Below are 16,500 nucleotides of genomic sequence, written 5' to 3'. Positions count from 1 at the left end.
ACACGCCCGGCTTTGATATCCGTGTGTGGCACACACCAGGCACTCAGTGAGTGTGGCCTGCCTGGTCCCGCCCCCCTCTATTCCCCACCCTCCTCCCTCCCCTCCACTGTCTTTCCCTCTTCCTTCCCCTTCCCCACAGTATCTATTCGGGCAGGTCTGTCCTCCCCAGCCCCCCAGGGAAAGGTCAGATTTCACATTGCGTATGCGTATCTGTGTCTGTTTTCCTTTCTCTCAAGGTGACATCCTTCAAGGTTAGCTCCAACTGACAGCCCCAACTACTCCCCTTGCAGGGGAACAAATCTCCATAGCAACAGTTCCCGGCTCTGTCCTTCCTTCTTCACCAGGCTGAGACCTCAGGCCTCTTAGGATGCAGCTACCCACGCCGCTGCTTCTAGGGGGCAGGCCAGTCCCTCTGCCCAGAGATGCCTGTGGCAGGATTGTCCAACTCAGGGTGATCAGCCAGAGAAACTCAGATCCCTTGGATTTCTGCCCAAAGGCCACTGGAAATGCATGTCCTGTCCTCTCTTTGTGAGCCCTGGAGGCTGAAGGAGGGGTGAATGGCTGGGCGCATTTGGTAGCCGGGCAGGGGATGCGATGTGGTGGACGTGGTTCGCAGGCTGTGCAGCGGAGGTGCAGGCCCGACTCTTCACTGGAAGCTCAGCCTCTCTCCTAAGGATGCCACCTGGGAAAGGGGGAGGCCATCAACAAAGATGAAGCTCTCTATTCTGGGCCAAATTTAAGCCAGTTTTAAATAATGCAATTGGCTTCGGAGGCCCCAGAGTCTCCAGGAGGAATTAATAATGGATGAGCCTTTCCTCCTGCATCCTTCCTCCCTTCCAGGGCGCTGCAGAGGATCCTCTCTGCCAAGAGCCTGCCTGGTCCTGTCCTGGCCTCACGCGGGGCTGGAGGGGGCTGGAGGGTGCCCAGCTTGGGAAGCCAGCCTGGGCTGGCCTGCATGGAAGCACGCAGGGGCCTCGCTGCTGTGTGGAAGAAGCCTTTCCTGAGCCTCTTCTGCTGTCCACCACCAAGTGATGGCCGCGTCCCAAGGGCAGTCCTCACCTCCTCCCTCTCCCCCACATCCTCGGGCTGCCAGGTCCTGGATTATGCTGCTCTGTGACCTCAGCTCACCCTCTGGTTTCCTTCTCTACAGCTGCTGCCTGTGTCCTGGCCCTCGCTGCACCCCCAAGATTAAGCCCGAGGCCTCTGCAGCCGCCCCCCTCCAGTGCAGCCACCTGCGTGGGAGTGACCTTGCTAAGACCCATCTGACCCTGCAGCCCTCACTCAGGGCCCCCCTCTGGCCTCCATCGCTCCCGGGACCAAGTTCACCCTCCTCGGCTGCTGTGAGAGCCTGCACCACCCAGCCCCTCCCCGGTGACAGGCACTGTCTGCCCCAGGCTCCCAGGTCTTCTGGACCCTCTTCCTGCCCTCCTGTGCGGATCCCCTGGACCACTCCAGGCCCAGCTCAAGTGGCCGCTCCCAGACTGGCTGGCGGTTCCTGCCCATGGGCTTCTTTCGGGGACATTTAGGACAAATCCGTGGGAACGTCCGTTTACGTGCCTGGCTCTCTCCTGAACTGCAGCTTTTCCAAGCAGGCTTGTGACCTCTCATTGTTTCCTTAGGGTCCAGGGCCTCTCCTGGCATGGAGAAGGCTTCGCAGAGTTGATGAATAAATGAACCATGGGTGGATGAACCCATGAGCAGCGGAAGGAAGGGAGGAGGGAGTGAGGAATTAGGAAGGCAGGAGGGCCTTTCTCCTCTCCTTTGGAACAAGCGATGGACATGGGTTGTGTGTGCCAAGCCAGCAGGCTGGCATGTGCTGGAGGGCCGGGCTGAGCCTGGGTGCAGGGGAGACTCCATGGATTAGCTCCAGGCTGTCCCAGGGACCACTCAGGCTAGCAGAGTACACTCATCTCCCACCCCTCTACTCTGCCCAGACCTCCTGTAAATAGTTGGGTGTAGGAGGAACTGCGCTCTGTCCTCATGCCTCTCAGGATAGTTTCACTGTGGGCCATGGGGCAGAAAGTCAGGGTGCAAGGCTTGCTCCTCTGTGGTCAGGGCCAAGGGGCACTTTTCCCCCAGGCAAAGCTGGGCTGCCCTCGGGCATGGCTGTGTTAGCTGAGGAGCAGGTGGGGGGTGGTGACCTGCAGAGCTGCCCCTTTCGCAGGGCCTGGGCATGAGCATTTGCTCCAGATTGCAACAATCTGTGCAGGAATATTGAGCATTGGTCTATGGTAGGGGAGCAGCATGGCTGAGCTGGGGGCCAGGCTTTCTGCTCCCTGTGGGCTCTGCTCACTCTACCTCTTGTTCCAGAGGGGCCAGAGCCAGACAGCAGAGGGGCGAAGGCACCCTGTGCCCTCAACACCTGCTCCAAGACATCCCTTCCTTCTCCTGTGGCCCCTCTCGGTTTCTAGCAGATGCCTTGCTCGAGGCTGCAGACCGGCCCATGTCCTGAGGCCTGGCAGTCCCACAGCTTTGGGGCCCCCTTCCCCACACTGTGTGGGGCCCTGGATGCTCTTGTCTATTGGGATCTCTTTGAAGGCCTCAAGGCCCTGACCCCGGACCCTGTTTCCTGTGAACAGACATCCCTGGCAACACCTGCTTGTGCTCCAGGCAGAGTGGAGAAGGTCTTGTGCGTGCAGGGGTGCCAGGTTAAATGTGCATTTCAGATAACAGCACTTGAAAAATCCGAAGTGTGTCTTTCACACTGCTGGGTACACTGTATGCACATGTGTGTGTATGTTGCATGGCCACACGGTAGAGGCAGAACACTGGGTCAGCTCCCAGAGTCACAGGTGTGGACAGGGCCTCACGGGGATGGGATGGAGGGGCGCAGGCTGCTGGGGAGCCCTTCCAGAGCAGGGCTGGAGTGCTCCCTCCTACTCCTACTGGGGCTCCGTGCTCCTCCTATTGTTCTTACAACTGCTCACGTTCCTGCCAAGCATGCTCCCAGTGTGAAGAGGTGTGGGTGCTGCCCGGGGTTCTAATGCCTGCAGCTCTGTGGCCCCGTGCCTGCCCTTCCTCTCTGAGCCACTCTTCCTCGTCTATAGAAGAAAACTTTGGCACAACAGCTTCCTTGAAGCTCCCACAGTTCATGCTTCCTTACAGGGAGGCAGGCAAAGCCTAGGGGAGAGGCTCACCCTGTGAAATTTCTCTTTGGAAAGAGAAGAAATTCCATCCATCACTCCCGGTGGAGGCGCTGCGAAGGGTGGCCACGGTCCCCAGATGGGCCCGCTGCCCATCTCTCAAAAAGAGGAAGAGGGAGGCTTGCCAGGTGAGATAAAGGAGTGTTTTCCCTGGATGGCCCCGCTGTTCATTACCTGTGTGGCCAGGACAGGAGAGCATTCATCCTGGGCCAGGCGACACATTCCCCGCAGAGCCTTCCGTGTGGCCACGAATTGCTCGACTCAGGCACAGACAGCCATGGTGTAGGGAGGCATGTGGGGAGAGAAGGCAGGCCCAGAACGGGTGGAGCGGGGCAGCAGCACCCGGGACACAGGCAGCGTGGGCAGGTGCTGTGGGCTCTGCAGGCCGCGCACAGCATGGCTTTGCATGTCCTGTGAGCATTCGTGGCACTCGTGTGCCCAAGGCAGTGCTGGCACAGTCACACCCACCCACTCGTTCAGTCCTCCCAGAAACTCCATGAGGGGCACGCTACTATTTCTAGTGACAACACTATTTATTGTCCGAGGCGAGACTCTTGGAAGTGAAAGAAGTGTGAGGGATGATTATGGGGGGACACCAGAACGTTCACCGTGAGGGTCCCAGGCGAACTGAGTGACGAACCCACCGGGGGTAAACAGGCTCAGAGGTGTGCGTTAGTTTCGCCTGAGGTTCAGAGGCAGATCTAGGACTTCCATGCTCAGCTTTTAGCCCTTCTTCTGCCCTCTAAGCCTGGACTCCAAGGCCAGGCCGGCAGGCTGGCGGCCCCTCCCCGACTCCACTGGGAAGTGCGGAAGCCACAGGCACCTCCTGAAATGCAGCCCTTCCTCCCTGCCTGGCCCTTTATTCACTGGCAGCCTACTGCTGCTCTTTCTTTCTTCTTTTTTTCTTAAATTAAAATAGATAATGAATCCACTTTAAAGCTCTCATAGAGAATACAAGCTACATTACAATGTGAATTTAAATTGTAGTGCGTCAGAGGCATATTACCCCCATGGCAATATTTTCTAAAATGTCTCTTCTTTTTTTTTTTTTTGAGACTGAGTTTCGCTCTTGTCGCCCAGGCTGGAGTGCAATGGCGCGACCTTGGCTCACTGCAACCTCTGCCTCCCAGGTTCAATTGATTCTCCTGCCTCAGCCTCCCAAGTAGCTGGGATTGCAGGCGCCCACCACCATGCCCAGCTACTTTTTGTATTTTTAGTAGAGATGAGGTTTCACCATATTGGCCAGGCTGGTCTCGAACTCCTGACCTCAGGTGATCCGTCCTAGTGCTGCTCTCTTTCTGGGTCAAACCTGACCGGGGCAGACGGCAGTCCCCTCCACGGACTGCCAGGGCTGGGCTTGCTGGCCCCCCAGGAAGCTCCTCTCCCACCCCTGCTCTGCTTAGGCCAGTCCCTCCGCACTCAGGTGTGCAGCTCTGCGATGTGGTCAGCGTCAGCATGTGACAGATTTTTCTCCGGAGTGTGGCTTACTGAGCATAAAGGTTAAGTTTCCTTTGCTGGGCCTCCCTACCCACATACCACTTGTACGTGCACGTATGTCTAGGTACATGTGTGCAACTGTTTGTATATAAATAGATGTACGTTTTCACCTGTTTTGTTGTAGACAAATTATGTTGCTCCTTCCTTCATTCAACGCCTATTTTTTGAAAACCTGCATATATAGGTTCTGAGGATACAGACTTTTTTAAAGATTTTATAAAACCTGTAACCCAAATCTGACATTTTATTGGAGGACACAGGCAATAACCAAACAAAGAAACATATTTAAAAATATTAGATAGTTTTAGGTGTTATGAAGGCAAATAAATCAGGATTAAGGGTTGCAGTGACAAGGTGCAGGTGGAGGGACCACTTCACCCAGGGCACAGGGAGGTCTCCGTGGTGAGGCTGTCTGAGCAGAACGTGACAGAGCTAAGGCAGGGAGCTCTGCAAATGTCTGGCGGCCAGAGGGCAGAAAGGGCCCAGGATTGGCTTAACTTACTCCAGGAGTACCAAGGGGCCAGTCTGAGAGACTGGGAGAGGCAGGCAGGGGATGGAGCTCCTGGGGCCTTGAGGACCATGAGACCTGACTGAGATTCTATTCTGAATGTCGTGGAAGCTACTGGAGGATATTAAGCACTGAGCTAATGAGAGCTGATTTACATTCAAAAACTTGACTTGGGTGGGTATGCTAAGAAGCTGAGAAGATTTAGCAGAGAAGCAACAGGGAAGGCAGCAGGGATGGCAGGGCAGAAGGAGGCAGGGGACTCTTTAGCTTTAGGAGGCTGTGGTAGGATCCTGGAGTGGAGGATGGTGCCTTGCTGCAGCGGCAGCCAGCAGCCTTGAGGAGGTGAAGAGTGACTTCCCAGGGATATCTGAATGAGGAGGAATCAACGACTTCCTGATGGATCGAACGCAGACGTGAATGGAAGAGAGGAGTCAAGGACGCATCTGGGATTTGGGGCACATTGGTGAAAGCCAGTGCTGTGCATGGAGAAGCAGACTGAGGGGTGCAAATCAAGAAAGCTGTTTGAAGTGTGGTGCCTTTGAGATGAGTGGTAAGCAGGTGCCTATTCGACAGAAGACAGTTCTCATGTGATGCTGGGGAGGCCTGGAGAAACGGCTCAGACGCAGGGGGAGAGGCAGGCTGGAGGGAGGGGGCCTGGGTGTGGGGCCAGGGCATGCTTCGGGCACACAGGCCGCGAGGAGCTCCAGACACTCATGGGGATCCCCAGTGGAAGACCAGTGGCCAGGCAGTGAGCTCTGGTGTGTGAGGAGTGGCTGACCGTGCAAACAAACCCTGGACAAAGAAATCTGTGAAGAGCTGAAGGGAGCCTCCTGGGAGCGGGCAAGCAGCTCCTGCCTGGAACCCCGGGGTGATGGAAGGGCAGTTGGTGATCTCAGGGAAGGAGTTCTGCTGCTCTGACCCTCTGCACTGGCCAGCAGCCCTGCTGAGCTCATGGCAGGCATCCTTCCTCTGCCTGCTCCCCTCTTAGTCTGCAGCCACGGCTCCCCTCCCCCATCTTTTAAGGGCATAATCTATTTGCCACCTCCACTTTTGTGTCACTCACTCTCAACTCCTTGCAATCTGAGAGTGAGAGGAGGGGCTGAGTACCCAGGGCCCACAGATGGAGACAGCCTTTTCCTCTCTCTGCCTCTGCTCCTTGGAAAGATCTAGGGTAGCAATACAGAGGTATGACTCTGGTCAGGGAGCTCAGGTGCCCATGCCCTCTTCTAGGATGGCCCTGGGCCTGTTCTTCCAGCCCTGTCCACCTGATGGAGGCCTCACTAAAGAAAAAGCACACTGTTAGGATAGCCTCTCCTTATAACACTCAGGGAAGTGGGCGTAGAACTAGCTTCACAGGTGGCCCCAAGGACAGCTGGAGCCAGCACAGTGCAGGCACTCAGTAGGTGCTCATTAAATATTAGCTGCTATTGTCAGTTGCTGTCATGAAGCATGTGGCAAGAGCCTGATACTGTGGTGAGTATTTTACAAAAGTCTGTCTGATTTTATATTCACAAGTTACTTACAGTGCATATATTACTGTATTGTTCCATTTCTATAAATGAGAAAGCCGAGGGTCAGACAGGGTGGTGAGTACTGCAGGTCGTGTGGTTATTGCAAGGAGGACCGCATGACAAGAGTGTGTGCTGCCTAGGAGGGTGGGAGTGGAAGGCCTCTGTCAGCGGCACGGAAGACAGCCACGTGCCTCCACTCCCCTTTTTGGGGGCCGGGGAAGAGCTTGCGTGGGGTCACATTTCACGGTGAATAATGGAATTACGCCTCACAGCAAACAGCAGTCACAGTGCAGCTGGATGCAATGAAATGAAGTTTGTATTGGAATCTATTATGGTCCCAACATAAATTAATTATAACCTTTCTGCTGAAGGGAAGCTTCAAACAGAATTAAAGTTTGCTGGAGGAGGAGGAGGGAGTGGGGAAGGGCCGAGTAACAGGGAGCCTGAGATGATTCTCTTTGCTGGGGCTCAGGTTGGCAGGGACCCCAGCCATCATCCCCTGCATGGGCTGCAGTAAGGGTGCCTCCTCCTGAGTCCCGTTAATGTCAGGTATGCCGTACACATTGCCTAGCTTGATTTTTGAAACACTCTTGTGAAGTATTGATGGCTTGAGTAGTTGTGCCCTCCAAATACGCTGAAATGTGATTCCCAAATGTTGGAGGTGGGGTGTGGTGGGAGGTGTTTGGGTCATGGGGGCGGATCTCTCATGCATGACTTGGTGCCCTCCCTGTGGTTATGAGTGAGTTCTTGCTAATAGAGTTCTCTGGAGAACTGATTGTTTAAAAGATTGTTAAAAAGAGGTTGACTAACTGGGCAGGGTGGCTCATGCCTGTAATCCCAGCACTTTGGGAGGCGGGTGGATCACCTGAGGTCAGGAGTTCGAGACCAGCCTGGTCAACATGGCAAAAACCCCTCTCTACTAAAAACACAAAAAATTAGCTGGGCGTGGTGGTGCAGGCCTGTAATCCCAGCTACTCAGGAGGCTGAGGCAGGAGAATCACTTGAACCCGGGAGGCAGAGGTTGCAGCGAGCTGAGATCATGACATTGCACTCCAGCCTGGGTGACAAGAGTTAAAACTCCGTCTCAAACAAAAAAGAAAGAAAGAAAAGAACTTGACATTTTCTCCCCTCTTTTCTCTTCTCCCTTCTCTCACCATGTGAAGCCAGCTCCTCTTCACTTTCCACCATGAAGCTCCCTGAGGGCCTCATCAAAGAGAGGGAGACTGTCATAGGTCACAGAGCTATTAGGAGGGGGTCTGTGTGAACTCCAAGTCGTGCTGGCTCTGTGCTTCTTGCACAGCCTGCAGAACTGGGAACCCTAATAAACCTCTTTTCCTTGTAAATTACCCAGTCTCTGGTGTTCCTTTATAGCAAGTTAAAATAGACAAAGACAGGTATCGTCAGTCTTGTTACAGATGAAGAAACTGAGGTTAAGGGACTTACACAAGCAGCACTGCCTGTGAGTCCTGCTAGTCTCCAAAGCTGGAGCATGACTGCATCATCTCCCACCTCTCAACCTCAGGCTGCAGGCCACACTTAAACTCTTCCCTGCTGTATAATTCTGATCAAGCCACTTAGTCAACTCTCCAGGCCACAGCTCCTTGCTCTGTAAAGGCAAGCTCATATCTCATTAATCACCAGATCTGCCTAATCATGGTGAGCCTGGAGGAATCCAAAGTGGGCATGCACTCTGCACTCATTTCTTTATTCATGTGTGCCCATCTTAACAAGCAGGGCGCCCAGCCAGGAGAGCTTGTGCTCCATTTAGGAAGCGTGGACAGTTGTGAGATGGGTAAGTCAGAATGGGCTGCCCACCTCGGCCGAGAGGGCCCCGTGGGTTGGCACCATCTGGGCCTGGAGAGTTGCTGAGGAGGCTCTCTGGGACTGGGTGACCAGGGCTAGGTGACAGTAGCCATGGGAGCAAGTGTTCACCTGGGGCTCTCCCTGAGCAGGGGCTGCATCGTGTGCTTTGTGAGCAAACACTTCTCTAATTCACCCGAGTCCCCTGAGTGACGAGAACACCCCGGTTTTTGTAAATGAATCTGAGCATGGAGATGTTGAGTGGTTTGCCTGAGCCGTGCAGCAGATATATGGTGTAGCTGGGGCGTGAGGGCAGGCAGCCCTAGCCCGAGGTCTTCCCAAGGTTGTGGCAAACTCTGACAGCATAATTCCCTGGAGCACCCATCTCAGCTCTGGTCAGACACTGTGGAGTTGTGTTGTAACCCATGCAGCTGGAGACAGCCACCCCAGCCCCACCCTGCTCCTCTCCCACAGGAACCTGCCCTTTCCCTTCATTTTCCTCTTACTGTGTTAAGGGACCACATAGTGTGGTGGAAGGGACATGGGTTCAGGACCCAGACGGACTTGCTTCACAGTGCAGCCCTCCTGTCCTCTTGCAGCGAGTGCATCTTCCACTGTGAAGCTGGGACAGACACACCAACTCAGCACTGCTGGGCCCGTCACACGGTGGGCAGGCAACGGATGGCAGTCGCTGGCCGTGGGTCTGCAGAGGTGGGATCCAGAAGGGATCGTGGGGAGATGTGAGTGTGGCCTGGACCAGTTAGTGAAGGTTGCATCCAGGTTGAGCAGGAGCCTGCTCAGTTCTGCCCCTTGGTCCCCTTAGCCCCCTAAAAGTTCACTGAAAAATCACTGACATGAGGCTGATTGATTAACAGAAGAGGCACACAAATGTGTCTACTGTGTGTACACAGGAACCCTCAGAGTGAAGGCCTAAAGATACAGGAAAAATTGTCCATTTTCATGCTTAGGTTCAGCAAAGTATGGACAGTCATGTAGAAAGAGGATTGGACAAAAAGGGTGAGATCTAATGCCAACAGAGTGAGGGGGGAAACCCAGCCAGGCCTGAGTGTCTAGATTCTTTCCGGTCTCCCTGAGCAGTACCCTGCCCTTCTGGGTGTAGGGCAGGGCCCTCTCTGGAAAGGGGGTCTTATGACCTACAGTCAAACAGGGCAGGTCAGATCATTTTTTTATGACCAGTTTTAACACAGAAGTTTGATGGCTGGTATTGGTGAAAAGAGGTTCTCGTTTCTAAGACCTGCCTTGGTAAAGAGGGATACTAATTTGTATGGCTAGCTTTTGGGGAGAATGGGACAGCTTGTAAGGCTGAGGCCTGCATTTTGGGGTACTGTTTTCTGAGCCCCAGCATGTGCATGCATACGAACATATGTGTGTGTGTGTGTGCAGGAGGCAGCCCTGCAAAGAGGCTGAGTGGGGAGTGGGTCTGTGGGTCAGACGGTAAGGGGGTGCAAAAGGGACGTGGTGGGCTTGGAGCCCAGGGCAGTGAGGCGGGGGAGCCTGAAGCTGGTTACAAAAGGCCTGGCTGCGGCCGGGCGCGGTGGCTCAAGCCTGTAATCCCAGCACTTTGGGAGGCCGAGACGGGCGGATCACGAGGTCAGGAGTTCGAGACCATCCTGGCGAACACGGTGAAACCCCGTCTCTACTAAAAAATACAAAAACTAGCCGGGCGAGGTGGTGGCGCCTGTAGTCCCAGCTACTCGGGAGGCTGAGGCAGGAGAATGGCATAAACCCAGGAGGCAGAGCTTGCAGTGAGCTGAGATCCGGCCACTGCACTCCAGCCTGGGCGACAGAGCGAGACTCCGTCTCAAAAAAAAAAAAAAAAAAAAAAAAAAAAAGGCCTGGCTGCCGAAAGTCCCCTCTGCCTCCTTCCCAGGCCAGCAGCCTGCACACCCCCTTTGCTGTCAGCAGGAGGGAAGTCTCTTTCATCGCCTGAGGTTCTGCTGCTGGAAAGTCTACCCTCCTTTCCTCTTCTCTCCCATCTCCCCCTCTCCCAAGGGTGCTCTGGCCCCCATGCTCACACCATGCTCAGTCCTACAGGTACAGAAACAGCCAGCCAGGGTGTTGCCCCAGCCAAATGCAGGGGCTTTGGGCCTGGGAGCTAAGCATACCCGGATAACATCTGCTTGCACTTGCTCTGGCAAACTGCAGCTTTATCAAGTTCTCAGGGGGCTGAACAGTGAGCTCAGAACTCTGAGATCTGACCTACTTTCCTCAAAGCGTCTTTGGGCCTGTTTCCACCCTCCCCACTCCTGGGCCTTATTTCATCTGCCCATGGGCATGTGCCTGTGTCCTGCTGACTGCCGGCTACCTTTGCTCTCCCACTGCCAGACCTCCCACTTCCTCCCTCTTCCTTAACACAAGGTCTTTAGAGTTGCAGAAACTCAGGCCCGTGGAGTGTCTGATGGCCCCTGAACAAACCACGCAGATCCTCACGACTGCCCTGATTCTGTCAGTCAACCTGCATCAGGTAGAGACACAGACAAGACATGGTCTCTGACCTTGAGTAGAGCAAAGTCTGATGAAAAGAACAAGCAAGGGTGGACTAGAGGGCTGACAACAGCGTGACTCAGCCACTTTCACCACCCAACCCCAGGGCCTTCGCACGTGCGGGGCCTCATGCAAGCCAGTTCTTGGCCTCTGTCCCCTTAGCTCTCAGACAGGCTTTGCCTCCCCCAGCCTGATCTGATTAAGATCACGTCTCCCCTCCCCTGCTCTGTGCATTCCGCTTCACGGCTCTCTGAGGGCTGTGATTGCTGGTTTAGAGGCTGACTTCCCACTAGACTGCGGGTTTCCTGAGGACAAGGCCCACCTCTGCTCGTTTCTCCACTTGATAGCCAGGGCCCACTGGGGGTCAGGCTCTGGGTGGACAGCAGACAAGTGTTACTGAGTGAGTGAATGAGTGAGAGTGCGTGGACCCCTGGTTTGCTTTTCCCTGTCAAGAAACAGGAAGGAAAGCCTCTACGAGAATCCTGAGTTGAAAAATCCCGTCAAATACTGACTTCCTTCAAAAAAGGGAAAAGAGGAGAAAAGTAACTGCAGTGAACTTCACAAGCACTCGCTCGGCCAGGCGACCACGGCAGCATCCGCAGGGATGAGTCACGCTGACACTAAGCGCCCTTGAAGAGATGGGACGGGAATGGCATTTTACCTCCAGGGTCTTCCTCCCAAAGATGCATAGTGCAGTCTAATCATAACAAAACCACCAGACAAACTCCGACAGAAGTTTGTTCTACACAGTAACCTAGTCATGCTCTTCAAAACTGATCAAAAACAAGAAAAGTCTGGGAAATTGTCCCAGCCAAGACATGATGGTAAGAGGTAATGTCATGTCCTGGATGGCAGCAGTCCCCAACCTTTTTGGTGGCCTTTTTCCATGGATGATGGTGGGGGGAAGGTTTCAGGATGAAGCCGTCCCACTTCAGATCATCAGGCATTAGATTCTCTTCAGGAGTGTGCAACCCAGATCTCTCACGCGTGCAGTTCACAATAGGGTTCACGCTCCTACGAGAATCTAATGGGGCCTCTGATCTGACAGGAGTCAGAACTCAGGTGGTCGTGCTCCCTTGCCCGCCGCTCACCTCCCGCTGTGTGGCCAGTTTCTAACAGGCCACGAACGGGCACTGGTCCAAGGCCCAGAAATTGGGGACTCCTGCTGTATGGGATCCTGGGAAAGAAAAAGAATATTAGGGGAAAATTAAGAAAATAGGACTAAAATACAGACTTTAGCTGATATTAATGTGTCAATATTGGATCACGAGTTGTAACAGCTAAACCACACTAATGTAGGATGCTGACAGTGGGAGCCTGACTGTGGAGTACAGGGAGACTCACTGGGCTGTCTTCTCAAATTTCCTGTATATCTGAAATTATTTTAAAACTAAAAGTTTATTAAAGGCTGGACATGTCCCAGCAGTTTGGGAGGCCAAGGCGGGTGGATCACTTGAGGCCAGGAGTTTAAGATTGGCCTGGGCAACATGGTGAAACCCTGCCTCTACGAAAAGTACAAAAATTAGCTGGGTATGGTGGCCCATGCCTGTGGTCCCAGCTACGTGGAAGGATGAGGCTTGAGAAGAACGTGAACGTAGAAGGTGGAGGCTGCAGTGAGCTAAGATCATGCCACTGCACTCCAGCCTGGGTGACACAGCGAGACTCTGCCTCAAAAAAAAAAAAAAAAAAAAAAAAATGCTTACTAAAGGACTTCAGTTTACTCTTTGACATGTAAAGAGCTTGGAAGTCATGACTCTATCCTAACAATAAGAAAATGTTGAACAAGGCCGGGCGCGGTGGCTCAAGCCTGTAATCCCAGCACTTTGGGAGGCCGAGACAGGCGGATCACAAGGTCAGGAGATCGAGACCATCCTGGCGAACACAGTGAAACCCCGTCTCTACTAAAAAATACAAAAATCTAGCCGGGCGAGGTGGCGGGCGCCTGTAGTCCCAGCTATTTGGGAGGCTGAGGCAGGAGAATGGCAGGAACCCAGGAGGCGGAGCTTGTGGTGAGCTGAGATCCGGCCACTGCACTGCAGCCTGGGAGACAGAGCAAGACTCTGCCTCAAGAAAAAAAAAAAAAAAAAAAAAAAAAAAAAGAAAATGTTGAACAAACTGAAAATTAACAACTCTTCTTAGATCTGTTAAAGAATGGAGGTCACAAGCAAATGTCTGTCCCCGAAGTGACAGCGATGGGCTCTCCCTGGAGCAGACGCCCAAGATTAGGGGCTGCCACAGAACCCTGGGCCAGAGCAGCAGAGCCCAAACCAGAACTGACAAAGTGGGAGGCTCCGTGTGGACATGTTTGCGAGTTAGAAACCACAGGAGGGGTCATGGTTGTAGGGGCCCACACATTCTCATGAGTTTTACCTCCAGAAGTCCTACCAGGTTTTCACAGTGAAGGCAGGAGAACGATCCCCTCATGCTGACAGCAAAGGAGGGAAAAGCAGCCATTTCCAAACATGTGGAATGTATGTTGTTCTTCCCAAGACCTGAGCCCAGGGAATCTATTTTACCCAACCGGGACTGACTAGGGTTTCAGCAGGGCCTAACCAACCTAGGAAAACATTCGGCTCTAGCTCTCTCTAACCATTCTGTGTCACTTAAGGAGGAAAACAAAGCTCAACTTAGAAGAATGCAGGACGGTCACAGCCCAGGGACACAGGCTCAGTAAGAGACTGAGACTCCATCATAGGGCCGTAGGATACTTCCAGCCCCCCAAACCTTACCCCCACACCGTTGGGGCTCCTGTAGAATCACAGGGATTACAGCTAAAATAAGTGCAAGATTCAGACTCTACTTAAGGAGGAGTTTCTGGGGAAAATCTAAGACGAGAGGAGAGATGTAAACAAGGATCCAGAAGTGATCTTAAACTCGGATAGCCACAGTACAGCAAACGGTGAACACAGGCGAAGAGACCACTTGAAGAGAAAGGGCGAGCACCAGATCCAGACCCAGACTGAGCAGAGATGATGCAACCACCAGGCCAGGGGTATAAAACATCCATGATTAATATGCTAGGGGTCTCATGGGAAAAGTGGATGTGCCAACACATGCGTAATGGACGCAGAGATGGAAAATCTAAGGAAGAATCAAAAGGAAATGCCAGAAGTCAAAAACCCTGTGATAGAAATGAAGAATGCCTTTGAAGCATTCATCAATAAACTGGATATAGCTGAGGAAAGAACTTGCAGGCTTGAAGAAATGTTAAAACAAACTTCCAAAGCTGAGAAGCAAAGAGACATAAGAATGAAGACAAGACAATCTAGCCAAGGGCTGTGGGATATTTACAAAAGGTGTAACAGACACATAATGGGAATGCTGGAAGGAGAGAAAATAAAGAAACAATAAGTATTAAAAGCAATGGTGACTGATAATTTCCTCAGATTAAGGCAAGACACTAAACCATAGCTACAAAGAAGCTCAGAGAACACCAAGCATGATACATGCATATATAAATCAATACCTGGGTATATCATTTTAAAACCACAGAAAATCGAAGAGAAAGAAAATCTTAAAAGAAGCCAAAGGAGAAAAACATTTTACTTACTGAGGAGCAAGGATAAGAATTACATTAGTCTTCTTTTTAGAAATCATATAGGCAAGAAGAGATTGGAGTGAAATATTTTATGTGTTAAAAGAATAACATATCTAGAATTCTGTATCTGGCAAAATTATCCTTCATGAGTGATGGAGAAACATTTTCTCAGACATATGAAAATGAGAAAGTTTCTTATCAGTAGACTGCCTTGAAAGAAATGTTAAATGAAATTTTTCAGATAGATAAAAAATGATACAGGTCAGAAATTGGATATATGTAAATAAAGAAGAACACAAGAGAAGGAATAAATGAAAGTAAAATAAAATCTTTTTATTTTCTATTCTCACAGTAACACAGAACAGTTTGTTTGAAATAATAATAGCTGCAATGCATGTGATGATTATAGCTTATGGATAAGTGAGAGGAATGACAGCAATGCTATAAGTGATCGGAGGAGGGGAAGGAATTGGAAATACTCTGTTGTATGGTACTTGCACTACTCGCTAAGTGGCACAGTGCTATTAGAGAGAGGGCTAAAATTAGTTATAGATACATATTGTAAACTCAAGAAAAGCATTAAAAAACCGTTATAAAAAGTAAAAATGTAGTATAATTCATATGCTAAGAAAGAAGAAGAAATGGAATTATACAAAATATTCCATTTAAACCAGAGAGGGCAGAAAATGAGCGGAACACACAATAAGAAAAGAAAAAGAAGCAAAGAACAAAGGAATTAAATACAAAAGGTAACAAACATAATAGATTCCAACAAAAAATAGGCACCAATAACGATTTTAAATATCAGTGTTCTAAATACTCTAATTAAAAGGCAAAGACTGTCAGAAGGGATGAAAAAACAAGACCCAACTCTATGTTGTCTGCAAGAAGCCTGTTTTAAATATAAAGACACAGCATAAAAATAGATGGAGAAATAGATACCATGCTAACACGAATCAAAAGAAAGCTGGAATAGATATTAATTTAAAAAAGACAAAAAGACCAGACTTGGCCGGGCGCGGTGGCTCAAGCCTGTAATCCCAGCACTCTGGGAGGCCGAGGCGGGTGGATCACAAGGTCAGGAGTTCGAGACCATCCTGGTGAACACGGCGAAACCCCGTCTCTACTAAAAATACAAAAAAATTAGCCGGGCGAGGTGGCGGCGCCTGTAGTCCCAGCTTCTTGGGAGGCTGAGGCAGGAGAATGGCGTGAACCCGGGAGGCAGAGCTTGCAGTGAGCCAAGATCGCGCCACTGCACTCCAGCCCGGGCCACAGAGCGAGACTCTGTCTCAAAAAAAAAAAAAAAAAAAAGAAAGACCAGACTTCAGAGCAGGGAAAATGATCAGGAATAAAGAGAGAAAAAAGCGTTCATTCTCCAAGGAAACACAGCGTCCTTGAAGTGTTTGCATCTAACAACAGAGTGTCGAAATACACGGAGCAAACGCTGGCAGACCTGCAAGGAGAAATAGTTAATCTACTATTATAGTTGTAGATTTCAACACTCTTCTGTCAGTAAGCAACAGACCCAGCAGGCAGAAAATCAGTAAGGACGTAGTTGAACTGAACAGCACCATCAGTCAACTGGGTCTAATTGATATTTGTAGAATAGTTTATTGAACAGAAGCAGAATGCACATTCTTCTCAAGACCATGTGAAATTTTCACCAAAATGGAAAGAATTATGGGACATAAAACGTACCTTAACATATTTAAAATCACAGAAATTATACCAAGATGTCTTAGATCATCTCTAAAACATTAATGAAATTAAAATTGAAATCAATAACAGAAAAGTAGCCAGAAAATCCACAATATTTGGAGATTAAACAACACACATCTAAATAATACATGAGTCAAAGAAAGTCTCCATAGTAATTTAAAAATATTTCAAAATAAATGAAAAATTAAAATACAACTTATCAAAATTGACAGGATGCAGTGAAGTCAGTGCTTAGAGGGCTATTTTTAGCATTGGATGCAGATATTAGGAAAGAAAAAA

The sequence above is a fragment of the Rhinopithecus roxellana genome, chromosome 15 (assembly GCF_007565055.1).
Source record: "Rhinopithecus roxellana isolate Shanxi Qingling chromosome 15, ASM756505v1, whole genome shotgun sequence".
In the NCBI taxonomy this organism is placed as follows: Eukaryota; Metazoa; Chordata; class Mammalia; order Primates; family Cercopithecidae; genus Rhinopithecus; species Rhinopithecus roxellana.
Note: the sequence above shows the minus strand (reverse complement) of the source record.